Here is a 16,337-nt window from a genome sequence, read left to right as displayed (position 1 = left end):
ATCTGTGCTGCTCTCTCCCAGCTTTACTCTGCTCCATAAACCACCTACCCAGTCACACATTGCTTCCTCCAGGAAGTCTTTTACCAAAGAGAGCCAGGCCCTTCTCTTCTGCTCCCGAGGCCACCTGGGCAGGCAAAAGAACAGCAAATCCCACTGGGCACTGCCCTCCCTCAGCCTGTCAGCTCTCCAAGGGCAGAGAGCAGGCCTAGCACAGCTGCAGACCCCGGCCCAGGGACTGCCCATCGGGCGCCTCAACAAACAGCTGCAGGCTGAGCAGGTCCATGAAGGACAGAGGGCAGTGGCTGGCCTTTGGAGCCCTCCTTGCTGGGGAAACTAGACCATGTTTGTAAAGTCTGTGGGGCGCATACAGATGGGTGTCCCGGGGAGCTGCTGGCAGGGGACTAGCTGCAACCCCAGGCCATCACTGGCGACTGGCTAAGAGTGGGGGGCTTTCCTCTTGTGGGCTGTGTGCAGAGGTGAGGAGAATACAGCGGAGCTCCGAGCACAGGAAGGAGGTGGACCTGGGGTCAACCGCCAGGTCAGCGCAGCAGGGTGCAACACCACCAGCACTCCAGTGTGAGGGGCTGCGTGCAGGCGCGTGCAGAACGGGCGCTGGCTGCAGGGAGGCTGGGGAGGGAGACAGCGCTTCGGCACAGGCTGCCGGGCAGCTGGCCACGCTGGCCGTGAGAGAAGCTCAGTTAGATGGAAAATGGAACTCAACTAGTGGAACACTGGAGTCGGAGAAAAACTGCCTGGGATGTCCAGCGCGGCCTCCATCAGCTCCGTGTGGACCCATCCCATCTTGACACAGATCAGAATAGTGTGGACATACTGTGGCAGAATCCCTCCAGGGTCAGGGGAGGGATGTTCCCTCCAACAGTGACAAGGACCTGAGTCACCCAGGCTCCAGATTAACCCTCCCGTGTCCTTTGGGCGGAAGTCCCCGGCCTGCCTGTGAGCCCAACCTTGTCCAGGGCCTCCACCGCACACACACTCCCACCCTGAGCCCGGCCGCCTTCCACACCCAGGGGAAGTCGCCTTAGTGCCACCTGTGGGAAAGGGCTGGGACCTCGGATCTCTTCAGATCCCAGAGTCCCCAAGCAGAGAGGCTGGGGGGCAGGGATGGAGGGGTGGCCGTCAGGGTTGGCAGCAGAAGGGCAAACCAGCGTCCCAGGGGCCAGCAGCCCGGGGGCCAGGACCTTCAGACCCTTCCTTCTCCTGCCTTCCCACCGAGGCACCCCTGCTCCGTCTACGATCCACCCTGGGTCCAGCCCCGCAGGCAGCGTGGGAAGAGCAGCATGTGGCAGCATCAGAAGGACCACGGGGCAGTGCCCTCTGTGCCTGGGGACAGACAGACCCGGCTGGCAGCCTCTGGAGTTCCCACAGCTTGTGATTTCCAGAGAACTGTCCTGTGTTGGCCACCCCAAGTCTCAGTTTCCACATGTACAAGGTAAGAAGCACCCTGCAGGCAGGACGTGGGAGCTGGAGCGTGGCCAGGCATGGCCCCGGAGTCGGGAGGCACAGCGACCCAGGAACACGGGCCTATTGACGTATGTGCTGGTGCGTGTAAGATGGCATCATGCTGGGCTTCATGGTCACTTGGACATGTGCATACCAGACTGGTCCCGCTGACCCTCCACCTGGACGTCCACTGTGACAGCTTAGAGCCAGCTCACCAGTGTCATGGGGCTCACTCTAGACCTGAGCCACAGACCGTGACTGTCGGCACCTGCTTCACGGTTGGGCAAACCAGGGCTCAGAGCTGTGCACCGACACTGGTGGTGGCCGGGATCTCCAGAACCCCTCACATCCCTAAGCTGTTCTGGCCACCTAGACCAGGACGTGAAGTGGGGGACACCAAGACAGGAGGCTCTCAGCAGAGCCAGGCTTCCTCTGGCCCCGTTCACCGTGCACTCTCCCAGGCAAGGTGGCCACCTGTGGCCCAGGGAGCAGCCGCAGGCACTCATTCCATCGGGCAGCAGTCCAGGGCTGCCTGACTGGGGACTCCTCCTCTTGGGCTTGGCGAACCGTGAAGAAGTGGGGACAACGACGTCCTCTACTGTTTTTCTCAAGAGGGATCCCAGTTCCCAGCACCTGGCCCCTGGCAGGGCCCCAGGAAGTATGGGGGAACCAGGGTGGCCAAAGGGCATCCCAGGCCCGCCCACCATGGCTCCCCAGGGACACGCAGCGCAGGGGGATGCAGCCGGGCCTTCTCTCTCCAGAGGCAACTCATCCGTGTTTTCCCCTCTCCTTCCTCCGCCCACGATGCCAGATGGGAACGGAACTGCCAGTCCACAAGGACCCAGGAGAGACGGCTGTCCTGGGAACGTTCCCGGCACAAGGACAGAAGAGCCAGGTCACCCTCAGCCTCTAGGCGCTGGGAAGAGGAGGACGGGGACAGGCGCGGGAGACCAGGAAGCAGGGTGTTGCTTTATCTATGCCTCGCCTCGCCGCACAAAGGCCGGTGGGGGGTCAGCTGCCAGCAAGACACCAGGTGTTGTAGCAAGACAAGCCCACCCCAGAGGGAACCTGCAGGGAGGGTGGTCTGCTCCAGGCCGCGGCATCCAGGGGCTAGTAGTGCCCCACAGGAAACACCCTGGGGCTCCAGAGAAGGGCGATGTGTGGCCTGGGCTTCCTAGCAGCAGGGGCAAAAAGAGCAGCATATAGAATAAACTGCCAGTCAGCCAGGGTGTGCGACTCCACTGTCCACCACCCGCTGCCCGGGCCTCCTCTGGCCTCCTGGCTGGCCTTCTGCCATCCTGGAAGCACAACTCAAGTGGTCTCACCTTCCTGCTCAGCCCCTTGCCCAGGGCGCCCGTCTCAGGACAAAATGCCATGAGATCACCTGGTCTGTCCTGCTCCCTGCTCTACCATCATCTCGACTGTGCACTGAGGGCGCAGCTCCCCTGCTCTGCTACTTCCCAACAGGGGCCCGAGCCCCGGCCCTCTCCCCCTCCCACCCCTGCGCCTCCCCGTCCCCCTAGCCCCGCTGAGCCAGGATGGGCATCCTCCACTCCTTGCCGTGGGCAAGTGATCTGCTCAGGATGGAAGGTGGGCAGGGGGTCAGTGCTGCCTCCTCACCAGGGTCAGCACAGTTCACCGTTGGCTGTCTCCTGTGAACTCCTTCCCCTGGTGGCGAGAGCAGGTGGTGGGTCCCCCCACACTGAGACTCTCCTGGCACAGAGAAGTGTGAGGAGCAGACCTTGTGCCCCCTCCCCTGCGGGGCTCCCTCGTTGATGCACCCACTCGGCCATTCACCCACATGCCAGGTGTCATGCCGGGCACCGGGTCTACCACGGGAAGAGGAGACGCAGACGCTGCCCTGGGGCTCAGCTGCCCTCAGGGGCCTGACAGGTAACGCGGTCACTGGAGCAGCCCTTGCTCATTCCATAGCGCCGGCTCCCGGGCTCTGCACTCCCCTCTTCCTCGTCCTCCGTCTCCTGCCACCTCCACGGGTGTCCCTGCAAACACTCGTGTTCATTTGCCTGTGCATCATTGTCTCTGCCTGCCTGCCTGCTGCCATACTGCCTTCTGACGGGAGGCCACAGCAAGGGCCCCAGGGCCCAGAACAGCCCTGGCGCATGGCAGGTGGGGATCCCTGAGATCCCGAAGAGGCCCTGGGAGACGTGAGGGGCACAGAGCTGGTGGTGCAGCCGGGAGGCGAGCAGGGCCTGCATGTGACCGGCAGGTGGCAGCTCTCAGAAAGGGGCTGCGCCAGGGCAGGGGGTGGGCCAAGGGGAGGAGGACCAGCGGGCAAGGACCGTGGATGCCCCAGGGAGGCTGCGGGGCCTGCAGGGGCTTGACCTGGACTCAGTTCAGCACAAAGTCCCTGCAGGGTCTTCAGCTCACAAGAACCCACCACAGATGCCCTGGCCTGAGAAGCTCCCGGGAGGGCCTGGGACATCAGGGCGCAAAGACCCCCACCTGGGGAGACAGGTAGCAGTGGTCTGCAGGTGGGTTCCCCTCCCCCAGGACAAAGCACCCTCTCCCCTCCTCCCGCCCTAGGCAGCTCAAGCCCAGGGCCAGGCCAGCCGAGGGCCAGCAGCAGAAGGGCCTTCCCACGGATGCTGTGCCCTTCAGTGGAGGAGGCAGAGGAGGGTGGTGTGTGCTGGTGAGCAAGCAGGAGGGTGGCATGGTGGTCACAAATGCCCATGGGTGAGTGGGCGCACCTGAGGGTAGGTGCCCGTGGACCCGTGCGTGTGCCCACGGAGGGAAGGGACGGTGGGGAGGCCGTCTTCCCATGAGTCCTCTCCGCTCTCTCCCTGGCATGGTGAGGAGGCGCCTTCCCACCATGGGAGACTCTGGGAGGTGCCAGCGCATTAGCAGGTCCCCATTAGCAGGTCCTCGAGCCTCGAGGAACAGCGGTGCTAAGTGCCAGGGGCACCTGGCACCTCCGAGGCCTTAGCTGTTAATTACCCAGACGCCTCTCCTACATCTGCTGCTGCTGAGGAAGCACAGCCTCACACAGCCTCGGGCAGGAGCCCTCCTGAGGCTTCCAGACGACAGCTGGGAGGTGGCCCACCCTGCTGGCATGACCCCTGGGACAGCCCCAGCCCCTCCCAGGCCCTCGCAGGCCATGGTGGTCCACCCACAGACCCCGACCTGGAAGTCGGGCGCTGTTCTGGGACCTGCACGCTGACTCTCTGCGCTCTGGGCTGCGCTCCGTGCCCGGGGCAGGGCCATCCCTGGACTCACACTCCTTCCACCAGCTCTTGTCACTCCAGCCATCGTGCTAGGCCCAGGTTTTACTGGGCAGGTCTGCCTTTCCCGGGGAACAGCACGCCCCATGAGCACAGGAGCTGTAACCCTCTCGTTCCTGTGATGTGGCATCTCTGTGGCCCCTGGCCCTCAAGGTTGCTCAAATAAACCCCTGGAGCCGGGCGGGTGCCTCCACCTGACCTCGAGGGCCCCCCTTAGTGGCCTGGCATTTCTCCTTTCCCGTCTTGCACCACCTCATTAGTTCAACTTCCCCCAGGGAGCAAGCGGGAGGCTGCCCCTCAGGAGGCAGGGCCAGCTGTGCCGGAGGACGCGGGAGCAGGAGTCTCCCTGTCCGTTTCATTCCTTCATTCACAAACTCACTCACCCCGTCTCAGTGGAGGGCTCCTCTGACCTGAGACAGAGCAGGCCACCCTCAGCCGGGCCCTCCCTCTGCGGGAAGCAGCAGCTGAGCTGTGGGATGGGACAAGCTGTGAAAGAGGCGACCAGGAAGTCGGGGCGTGGACCCAAGGACGGGGTCCTCTGTCTCTTCAGTGAGTGCTTCCCTGTGCCCCAAACCCATCCGCCAATACTCGGTGACACCATCTTTGAGCAAAGCTCAGTGCTGGGCACCCTCCCTGCCCTGGGGTCTCACTGGCCCCAGCGCACACCAAGGTGCTTGGAACCAGGAAGAACCAAGGCAGGAACCAACCGCGGAGGACACAGCTTCTCCTCCTGGGGTGGGGAGGAGGCTGGCGGCATTTGGGTTGGCAAGAGTTAAATAAAAGGTGCACATTCACAGAAGCATAGGTGGTGTTGAGGGGCTCAGTCCCCGAGATCCAAAAGCCCAAAAGCACTTCATAGATAGAACGGGGATCCAGCGATGCCCGCTCCCTGGGGCCAGTTAATGACCACATGCAAACACAAACGCACTACAGAACCCCATCATCTATACCAGCACCACTGACTAAAACTGATCCAAGAACACAGCCTGAAAATCAAAAAGAATCCTTCACAGGTTAAATATCGATAACTGGAAACCCAACTGTGTTGTCCTTTCTGTCCCTACTCTGCTGGCCTGGGTCTGTGCACTAACCGAGAGCCCCAAGGCTGGGATCCATGGTTTATGGAGGACAGAGGAGTTCGGAAGGCAGGTGCGGGCCAGCCAGGAAAAGTTGCAGGCTGTGACAAGGGTCTTCAGGACACTGGGGAATCACCAGGACATGGCCAATCAGCCTGGAGACAAGGCAGAGAGAAGCTCAGCGTGGGGGGGCAGGTGGGAAGCCAGGGCTGAAGGCAGGGGCCCCGAGGGTCACCGGCACATTCAGGAGTCAGGGCCCAAGGCCTGCAAGGCCATGCCGGTCAGCACACAGCAGCACCTGGAGTGCCCCGAGCATGGCAGGCTCTGTTGTGGGCACCTGATATGAACCCACAGTGTCTGCTCCGTCCTGATCCCTGTAGCCACATGGGAAAAGGCAGGCACAGGGCTGTGAAGGGATCTCCCAGGTCACCAGCCCGAGTGCCAGAGCGGGGCAGAAAGCGGTAGAGGTCACACCAGCTGCTCCAAGAGCCCTCAGAGAGGCTGAGGAGGAGAGGGCTGGGGAGTCGAGCACGTAAGCCAGATGTAGCAAAATCAAGGGCCATTGCATCGAGGGCCCCAGGATCAATGGCCTGCCGCCAGTCAGCAGGGATTGTGGCTGGACAGCATCCACAAACGTTCTGGGCATTTTGATAGACTCGACCCTGAACCTCCAAGCCAAATTTAAATACAGATTTCAAGGCTCCCAGATGTAAAAGCATTCTTGGTTTGATCTCCTCTCTGGAAAGTTCTTGAGTAACAGTTGAAGAGCCTGGATTTCCGGTGTGGTGATCAATAAGAACAGATCAAAGGCCACTCTGGGACCCCTTCCAAGGACGGATTGAGGCCACTCACCAGCCATTCACAATCACGCTGCTCAGGGTGGAGGAAGGACTGGCCACTGCGGTGGGTGGGAGGCAGGGAGGGCTGCAGGAAAGGGGCCAGAGAGCTCCCCAGCCCCCCCGGCTCTGCTCTCTGCAGCTCTGCCAGCCGGTCCGTGAGAATCCCTGACCACCACCCACCCTCGTGGCCTGTGTTGGGGAGACACTGCTGCGTTTCCAGGGGGGCAGTGTCCCTTCCTGCCCCTAGCACGTAGTGCACGAGCTGGTGTGTGGCCTGAAGGAGAGAATGAGTGGGGGAAAGAGACTGATCCCGGGATGCAAAAGTGGAGGCAGGGTCAAGAGCAAGCCAGCGACTGTCATCCACCAGCCGCCTTTTCTGTGCCCCTTGATACGGGGAAACTGCAAGTCCTCCCCTCTGCCCACCCTGAGCTCAGATGTCACCTCCTCCTGCCGCTGGCCACTGGAGGTGCCAAGCACAGAGAACCGACAAGAGCCTGGCTGAGCTTCAGAGTGAACCCAGCCCCTGGGAGTCAGGGCTTGAGGACACTCACGCTCAGTAGGACACACACGTTCGGACGTCCGCGGGGAGGCTGCCGGACTCTCGCGTGTCCATTCCAGCTAAGCACCTCCAGGGAGACAGGGACTGTGTTTTCAGGGCGTCTGACATTTGGGAAGCAGAGGCTCAGAGCAGGTGAGAAGAGTACCAGTGGGTCACGTGGCTGGTAAAGGGCAGGGCGGACATCAGAGAGCCAGTGGTGGGCGTTGTTAGGAAATCACGGTCTATACCACAAGCCCCCTTGAAAGCTCCATTCAGTGCCAGCATGACCAAGGCTCTGAGAAGTCCTGCAGGGCACAGTCCCGGCCAGCTGTTCAGCCAGCTTCTCCTGGAGGGTCCTGACCCCCCACCCAGCACCAACCCAGAGGCCGTCAAGGGGCGTTGGAGCAATACACCCCGGGTTAAGCAGTCCAGTGCCTTCCCGCCAAGGGCTGTGCGTGGTTATCTATCTTTGGAAAATGAAATCCTTCTCCCCCAATATCTGTGTCTCGAAGTTAATAGGATTCTCTAAGATCTTGGCAAAAACTGGGCCTCAAAATCTCCCAAGTCGTGGAGCTCCTAGTGGCCCCAGGCTCCTACAGCGTGATGCTGAAATGAAGCTGTGACCAGCGGCTTCGCTGCTGTGCTGACCCCAGCAGAAGAGCCCGGCCCTCTCTGGAGCAGCTGCTCTGCTCACATGTGTGGCGGGGAAGACACCCAGCCCACCAGGAAGCTGTCTGCTTAGCATCAACCCATAATCCTGCCCGTGGTCGCCGGCGCCTGCCTGGCAGATGGCCACTTCTCCAGAGAAAACCAGCTCACCTCTAGGCAGGCGGGCGGGGAAGCAAGACTTAAAACAGGAGGGCGGTGCCTGGGGCAGGGCGGAGCGGCCCCAGGGCCTCAGCTCCTGCAAACTCCGGAGCCTGGGTGCAAGTCTTTCCAGGGCCACGAGCAGCTGTCAGAGACATCCTCCTGAAATCCGTGCTTCACAGAGAGCAGAAAAGGGGCACTTCAGAGGGAGGACAGGAAGTAGAGCTCTCAGGAGGCCTCGCATGGTGCGAGCCCCCCGGTGAGGGCTGCAGTCCGCCCTCCAGCCCGACTTCCCAAAACCAAGGTGAGGGAGTTCCTCCTCACGAAAGCCAGGAGGGGTGAGCGCTCGCCCATGGGCTTTGACTTAGTTTTGAATACCTGATTCCAACTCTTTTAGACATGTTGCAGGAGGGGACCGTGGGGACACATGGCGCCCTCTACCAAACCTCTTGAGGGACCACGGGACCCTTTCACCTGTTGGCACTGTTTCCCATTCCCACCAGGAGCGAAGCACCCACACCAACAACTCAGGCAGACTCAACGCCAAACAAAGAAGCCAGTCACCAAGAGGACGTGGGGTCTGTTCACATGGCATGTCCACATGGACAGAAAGCACTTGGGTGGTTGCCAGGGGTCAGGGGAGGAGGAGAGGACCTGGCCTCCCTTGGGTGTGGAAAGCTCTGGAATAAACACAGGCAGCAGCTTCAGAGCTACACAAGTGCACTAAGTGCCACCAGACCGCAAGGCAAATGCTGCGGATTTCAAATTCAACAACAACAAAATAATAGGAATTCCTAGGAATTAATGACATCAAATGACCCGACAGAAAATACACACAGTGCTTGACCACTTTATAAAAGAGGGCACCCAATGGTCAGTGGACATATAAAAAAGATGCTCCACCTAATTAGTATTCAGAGAAATGTAAATGAGATCCTCCCTGATGGGTGCAAGGGAACCGCACCCTCTAAATGGTTAATAAGGCCAACTGGGTGGTCGATCACCTCATCTAAAATCACAGACGTGTCTCTTGCCTGTCAAGAAGTCAGGGCAGGGCTGGCCTCGCTGACCAGAAGGAACTGCGAGTCCCACGGGGGACGGGGTGAAGGGCTCCCCAGCTCCCACCTGCCTGTGACCCATGGCTTGGAGCCCAGCAGGCCAGCAGAACAGGGGATGACGCAGTCTCTCCAGTGGCAGGAGCTCTACCTGTGCAGGGCAGCTTCCTGTGCTGAATGCCAGGACCCTCTGGCCCAGCCCTTTCTGTTCACAGGCATTGCCTAGCCTGGGGCAGAGTTAGGCGCCAGGGGCCAGAAGGCCTATGGGTAACCTGCACAAAGATCATAACTGTGCTGTACACAGACTTGCAAGAACAAAACACACAGGTCTGCGCAATGTGCAAACCTTGCCTCGCCCTGAACTGGACATCTGTCAAGGGCCACATGCTGCAAGCACCTGACTGTGGGCCTTGGGTGCCAGGCTCCTGCCACCACCGCTTGGAAGAACCATTTGAATTGTCGATCTATTTTGTGCCAGAGCATGTGCTAAGTCATGCAGAGTCTAACTTGAGTGGACACCCTGTCCCTGTAGGCCTTCCAGGAGGATCCAGGCAGGACACTGGACACAGCTGACCCAGAGTGGACATACCTGTGGCTCTGCCTGGCCACATCCAGTCCTCTTGCCAAGTCTGCAGTCCCCTGCTGGACTTCAGAGGCAGATGCTTCTGACTCCCACCTGGACTCACACCTGGACACATACCCACCTTGAGCAGTGCCCTCCTGGGCTCACAGATACCTGGGCTATCCACCAATAACCAGCATGCACTGCAATCTCAGGAGCCAGGTGAGCAGTGAGGGAGGGGGAGGCTGCCAAGAGCATGACCTGGGGCTGGCCATGCCCCTAGGAGAGGAGACTCCGGGAGCAAGAAGGGTGAGAGGGGGAAGTGGGGCCCAGGCCAGCCTTGTGCCACTCCACCTGGAGAAAGCAGCCTGGGACCCGCCTCCCGCCCCTCTCCCCAGCCCATCTGGCTGGTCTGCACTTCTAACAGACACTAGAGACAAAGATGTTACATCAGCAAGGCCAAGGGCCTGGCCCAGGACAGCCCAGCATGGGCACGGGGGATTCCTGGACACACAGCCCCAGGTCACTCTCCAACTGCCTCTGTAAACACAGGAGGGCTTGGATCACAGTTCCCAGCTGGGCCAGCACATCCCCATGAGGGGGTTAAAGGCATCATCCAAACTGAGTCCCTGGGGACCCCTTGGGTCCCAACATGAAGAATCGCTCCCTCCTCATCCATCAGGCAGATGGAGTTAAGGCCCATCCTCTCCTCTTGGCGGGTTGGAATGCACAGGACAAAAACAGGCTGGGGGACCCGGCTCCTGTTACCTCCCAGGCAGCACTGCCCCTCTCAGCAGGGACCTGCCAGCATGGTGTCTGGCCAGCTGCTCAGGGTGCGCGTTACTGTGTCAAGAAGGGGCTGATGGATCACGAGTGAGGGCCGGGAGGGAGACCTGGAGGGCCCCGCGCATTGCTGGTGGGACGTGACTGGGGCGGCCACTGTGGGAAGGGGCTGGCGCTCCTCAAACAGACCCTGAAAACAGCTGTCCACACAAAAACTTGTGCATGAGCACATAGCAGCACTCTTCCTAACAGCCAAACGAGAACACAGCCCAAATGTCCATCAACTGGAGAACAGATGAGTAGACAGTGCACCCATTCCTTGGCTTGTCAGTGGCCATGAAAGAGCCACGTGAGCCACATGGAGACACAGACGCATGAGCGAGCACAGCTTGTATGGTCTGTCTATATGGGATTTCCAGGATAGCTAAAGCACGGAGACAGAAAGTCGGTTAGTAGTTACAGGAGGACCGTGGACAGTGGGTCCTCCACAGACCTGTGTGTACAGTGAAATCCCCGGATCTGGACTCTCCGTGAAGCTGAAATCAAGCTACATGAGTTACAGCTCGGTAACACAGAGACAGGGAAGCAAGAGACCAGCAAGGCAGGGCCTGCCCACAGATCTCCCAGGTCCACTGAGCTGACAGCTGCAGGTGTCCTTCCCCCCTCTCCGAGGGCACGTGGAACGCAGGACTCAGGACTGCTCCACAAGCCATGTCCTGGCCGCCCAGACCAGCGGCTCCTCACCAAGCCAGCATGAGCGATCACCACCGTCTCCCGAAGCTCTCTGCGTCCTCCCACCGTGGCCACCACTCACGTCGGCTCACCATCTGCAGCATGGACAACAGCAAGGCCAACCCCAGCCATGCCGTGTCCATTTCTGCTGCTACACAGTCCACGGGCCACACAGACATGGAGTGAATGATAGTCAAAAATACAAATCAGGCCCGGGTGGCCCGGCATAACCTTGGGTGGCCCCGCCCACACAGGGTCGAACCCGAGCTCCTCGGGATGTCAACTGCTCTCGTTACCTCTCCAGCCACACTGGTTGTCCTCTGCACCCCTCCTATGGGCTCAGTTTGTGGTCACCTCAGGGCCTTTGCACCAGCCCTCTGCTCTGCCTCAAACCCTTGCCCCAACACTGGCACATCACTAGGAGAGATACTGCTGCCTCAACAAGCCCCCTTCCACGCATGATTTGGTCAAGAGGCCACTTCCCCATTTTAGAAGCCGCATCAGCCGAGACCCCCATCCTCTGCACTCTGCAGCCTCCTGCGAGACAGAGGGCAGGGGCAGGCAAACCAAGAAGCAGAGCATGGACCCTGCTGCCTGAGTGCCCACAGCCTCATTCTGAAGGAAACTGAATATACCAGGCATCAGGGCAACTTGTGGGAGCCAGGCTTCAAAGCCAGAGGCCTGGACCCTCGGGTGGGTCCCCTTCTTTCTGCGAGGGACCTCAGGCAAGTTCAGGCCTCTCCCAGCATCTCTTGGGTCCTCACCTGTGAAATGAGACAGCACTGACCTTAGCACGGGTCACACCTTGGCAAAACTAGACAGGAACCTGACAGACAGGTGGGGGCTCTCATTCCTCCCCATCCTGAGAGGCCCACAGACGAGGCCTGGCTGGAGGTGACAGGTTTGGATCAGCCCTTTCTCTGGGCAAAGTGGGCCAAAGGGCTGTTGCTGTATCCTGCAGGCTAAAAGCACCTGATCCGTCCAGAATTTGGCAAGCTTGACCCATCTAAGAGGAAACTGCAAGGTAGGAAAGCCCCTCGAAATTAGATGGCGCACGCGGCAGAGGGCCTCAGTATGAACTGAAATGGGCAACAGGGGTCCAGCAGTCTCACCAAGGCCAGGACCTGCCTGGGCTATTGGGCAGCACTGGGCAAGGCACGGACCGCCTCCAAGGAACTTCTCACGACTGCTGGCACAACTGCAATCATCTTGACCCCAATTTCAATTAAAGAAGTTAACCAGTGCTCTTTGTGCACTATCACAAATCCTTCCAGGAAGGACCCACCGAGGAAGCACTCAAGGGCCCTTTTGAGTTTTCATGAAACAACATGATCACGTGTATAGACTGGGACAGAAACAAAATGAGAGCAGGAAGAAAATCACCAACTGAAGTCATCTGACTGTGGTGTCTCCATCAGTCTCCACCTTCCTTTATGGGCACAATGAACTTAGGTTTCTCTTCACACCTCCACCATCTGCCCACACCACCCGTCCACCGGCACTCCTTCGAGCACCCAGCATGGCAGGCCCAGGGACTCGTCAGGAGCAAGTCAGATTCAGCCTTACCCTGCACGAGGGTTTTTATCTGTTAATGTCCTTCTAGAACCCTTTAGAAGGAAGGGAGGGGGCTCGCACCCACTGAGCACCTGCGCCGGCCTGTGTTGGGCACAAGGGCCTCTTTGAAGAGCAGAGCAGGGGCAGGTCTTGGGTCATGAGCTCAAGATGCAGTGAAGATGAGCGACACTGAAACAGAGGCGATGACAAGGGTGAAGTGTGGATGACCAGCAGGTGAGTGCCCAGAGGGCAGGGGACAGGGCCTCTGTCCTAGGGCCTGCAGAGCCGTATTGGGTGCAGGTGGCTAGAGAGGACCTCTATGAAAATGTGACATTTAAGCCTGAGCAGGAGCCCCAGATGAAGAGTAGACAGAATAGCAGAGAGGTGGAGGGGACTTTTTCCAGAAGGCCCTGAAGCCAAGGGGGGGACAGCACATGGCATGGGGTAGAGGAGGGAGCCTGGACGCTAGAGAAGGGGGCAGGTCGGCACCCCTGAGTGTGTGGGAGGGAGGTGTGACGAGGACCCCACACGTGCTGTGCACCTTGAGTGGAAAACAGTCAACATGGGGAACCTGGCTCCCAGAGACAAGCCTGTGCTTGGGTCCCTCGGAGCCCAGGGGCACACATGTAGGATGCTTTGCTGAATAAAGACCTGAATGGAGCTTTCCTGCCGAGGGAGAACAAGACAGCATCTCCGCCTGCACCTCTTAAAACGTGTCCTCAGTGTGTGACCCCCTGAGAAGAAGCCTGCCTCTCCAAACCTTCAGACATATCATGAGGAATTAGTTCACTCCACATGAATTTCTCCAAGCTCTGATGGGAGAAACTACCTGTCCTGCCACAGTGTTGGAGAGAATCACAAACACAATCCGTCTCATGAGCACTGATGCAGCAGCATACTGGGTGGTCAGCCGATCAGAGATAAGGCTTTGGAGGGGACCAAACAGCACAAAGAGGCCGGACTTACTCCAGAAAAGCAAGACGAGGTCAACATGAAAAATCATAAGAAATCACCACATTAACAGAATAAAGGAAAAAAGTCATATGGTCATTTCATCGAATACAGAAAATGTATCTGACAAAACTTCATCCATTCATTATTAAGAATGTAACAAATTAGGAATAGAGCTCTATTATACATTTTATATATCTGTATCTATCTATCTGTAGTTAAATGTAACTTATGATATACACTTGTGTTAGATCATAGAATAAGTCATAAATAGAATAAAAATAAGCCCCAAGAATAAGTAAGACTGGGGGCTATAAAAGAGAGATTTTTAGACAGGAGTACTTGATACCTAGCAAGAGCAGCTGCAGTGTCAGACGTTTTCAGTCAGTTTAAGGCCTACAGATCTGCCTGACCTCCTACACAGGTAGGATCAATGTTTGCTAATATAATTACTTAGCCTTAAGTACCAAAATAAAGGGATTTCTACTAAATACAGGTCATAGCAACAAAAACATACGTTACAAAATCAAAGGACATTAAATAGCTCAACTACCTCTTCAGAGGATGGACGTCTGTGGCATTAAAAGTCAAATGTCGTGTTTACATTCCTGATAACTCGAAAGCCCTTGTTATGGGCACGACTTCTCAGCCCTCCCACCTGCTGGTGAGAGATCATTGCTTCTTCCATCTTCATGGTATTCACTGAATGTTCCAGATGCTGCAACATTTGTTTCATACTCTTGTCTTTTTGCTTCTCTCTCATCGAGGCACCATTCCCAGATGACTTTACAACCTGTTCTTCCCCGACCAGATGCTGTCTGACAGCATCTACCAGCACTGAGCCTATGTAAGCTCTGTGACCCAGCAAGTCCTCACCAAAACATGCAAGTCAAAAACCAAACACAGACAAGTAGAAGGCTCCTCCTGGCATCATTCATAAGAGCCAAGAACTGGAAACCACCCAGACGTCATTAACAGTAGAACAGGTGGATGTGCAGCCTATGGACCCAGAGAACCTGAAACCGGGAAAGAAGGAACGAACTCTTTCCACCCTCAACAAGAGCCATCAGTCCCAGAACCATAAAGCTCAACAAAAGAAGCCAGAGACAAAATACACTCTGTCCAGTTCCAACTGGGAAAGATTCAAGACCCAGTGACACTGAGCCCATTCTCTCTGGGAGGGCAGTGCCTGGGGCGGGGTGGACAGAGGCCTGGTCGTGCTCCCGTCTGGAAGTGACGAGAGACCGCCTGGCATGCTCACCGAGTTAATTTGTGCATTCAGAAGTTCTGCATCGTCTGCGTTATCTCTCAGTAAAAGGCTTATACTCTTTTTGTTTTTTTTTAGGTTAAAAGAATCTGTTTATCGAATACCTGTTCTGTATGAGATAAGGCCTTGAAGAAAAGGCAAGAGTACCCCAGACGGCTCCACAATCTATCAGATGTCAGAATATAAATAGAGAAATCAAATTCATCAGTCTGACTTCCTCTCGGCCTCTGCACCCCTCAAGGAATCTCACAGAGCCGGAAGCGGTGCACACACCTCCGAGAGGCCTCCTTGGCCTGACCCGAGCAGAGGGCACCTTCCTCCCCAGGTCTCCTCCCCAGCTGCTCCATGGCATTTGACATCTCGGTGGCATGTTTGGGGTTGAAAATAGAAATCGGGAATAGTGCTCTGATTTGAGATAGAAGGGGAGGGTGGCTGCAGAGCTGGGCAGGCGGTGTTGTCACGGCGGGGTGGAGGGGGTCCGAGGGCTGGGCGCCACTGCCCAGGAGGGCGGCGGGAGGTAACTACAGAGCCCCGTAGGCCTCAGAGGCCAGAAGGAAGAACTGAAAGCTTCCCCCATGAATAGTGATAAATGTTTGAGGAAGTACGTGTGCTTAACCTGATTTAGACATTACACAATGTATACATGTAACAAAATGCCACATGATACCTCACAAGTAAGTACGATTCTTATGCTTTTGTGTATCAATTCAGATTTTTGATTGATTAAATGAATTATTATTTTTTTCTTTTTTGGTACTAGGGATTGAACTCAGGGGCACTCAGCCACTGAGCCACACCTCCAGCCCTATTTTGTACTTTATTTAGAGACAGGATCTCACTGAGTTGCTTAGGGCCTTGCCCTTGCTGAGTGAGGCTGGCTTTGAACTCTCAATCCTCCTGCCTCAGCCTCCTGCACCACTGGGATTACAGGCGTGCACCACTCTGCCCAGCAAATTAATGTATTTAAAAATTTTTTTAGTTTGTTTTAATTATATTTATACATGATAGTAGAATGCACTTTGATACATCTTATATAATGGAGTAGAATTTCTCATTCTTCTGATTATACACGGAGGAGAATCCCACTGGTCATATACTTCTGTATGTACATAGGGTAATAAAGACGGACTCATTCTACTGTCCTTCCTTCCCCTTACCCCCCCTTCACTCCCCTCTACCTAAATAGAGTAAGTAACTAAAGTAATGACTTTAGAGTGACTCTCTTCTTCCCTAGCCCCTCCTCCATTGAGAATTAGCATATGCATATCAGAGAAAACATTTGGCTTTGATTTGGGGGATTGGTTTATTTCACTGAGCCTGATGAATTAATGTACTTTTAAAAGTGAACATAAATGGGCCGTGGGACCGTCTCCATTCAGGTACTGGACGTCTGTAACTACACATTGCACTGAAAGGTAAATCAGCTCGGGTTGGAGCTGAAACCCTAAATCCTACTAATTAGGGCCACGAATT

General features: G+C 56.9%; 1 protein-coding gene across 2 annotated transcripts in view; it reads right to left on the bottom strand.

Moving 5' to 3' along the window:
• The window catches only part of Phactr3 (phosphatase and actin regulator 3), a 189,239-nt gene that overhangs the window by 71,101 nt on the left and 101,801 nt on the right, over positions 1-16,337 (bottom strand). The gene's annotated exons all lie outside the window — the stretch shown is intronic.

Source organism: Marmota monax, unplaced genomic scaffold, assembly GCF_021218885.2.
Source record: "Marmota monax isolate L192 unplaced genomic scaffold, Marmota_monax_Labrador192_F-V1.1 WCK01_AAM20220418_F8-fsc00014, whole genome shotgun sequence".
Classification (NCBI taxonomy): Eukaryota; Metazoa; Chordata; class Mammalia; order Rodentia; family Sciuridae; genus Marmota; species Marmota monax.
Note: the sequence above shows the minus strand (reverse complement) of the source record. Positions and strands in the feature narration are given on the sequence as shown.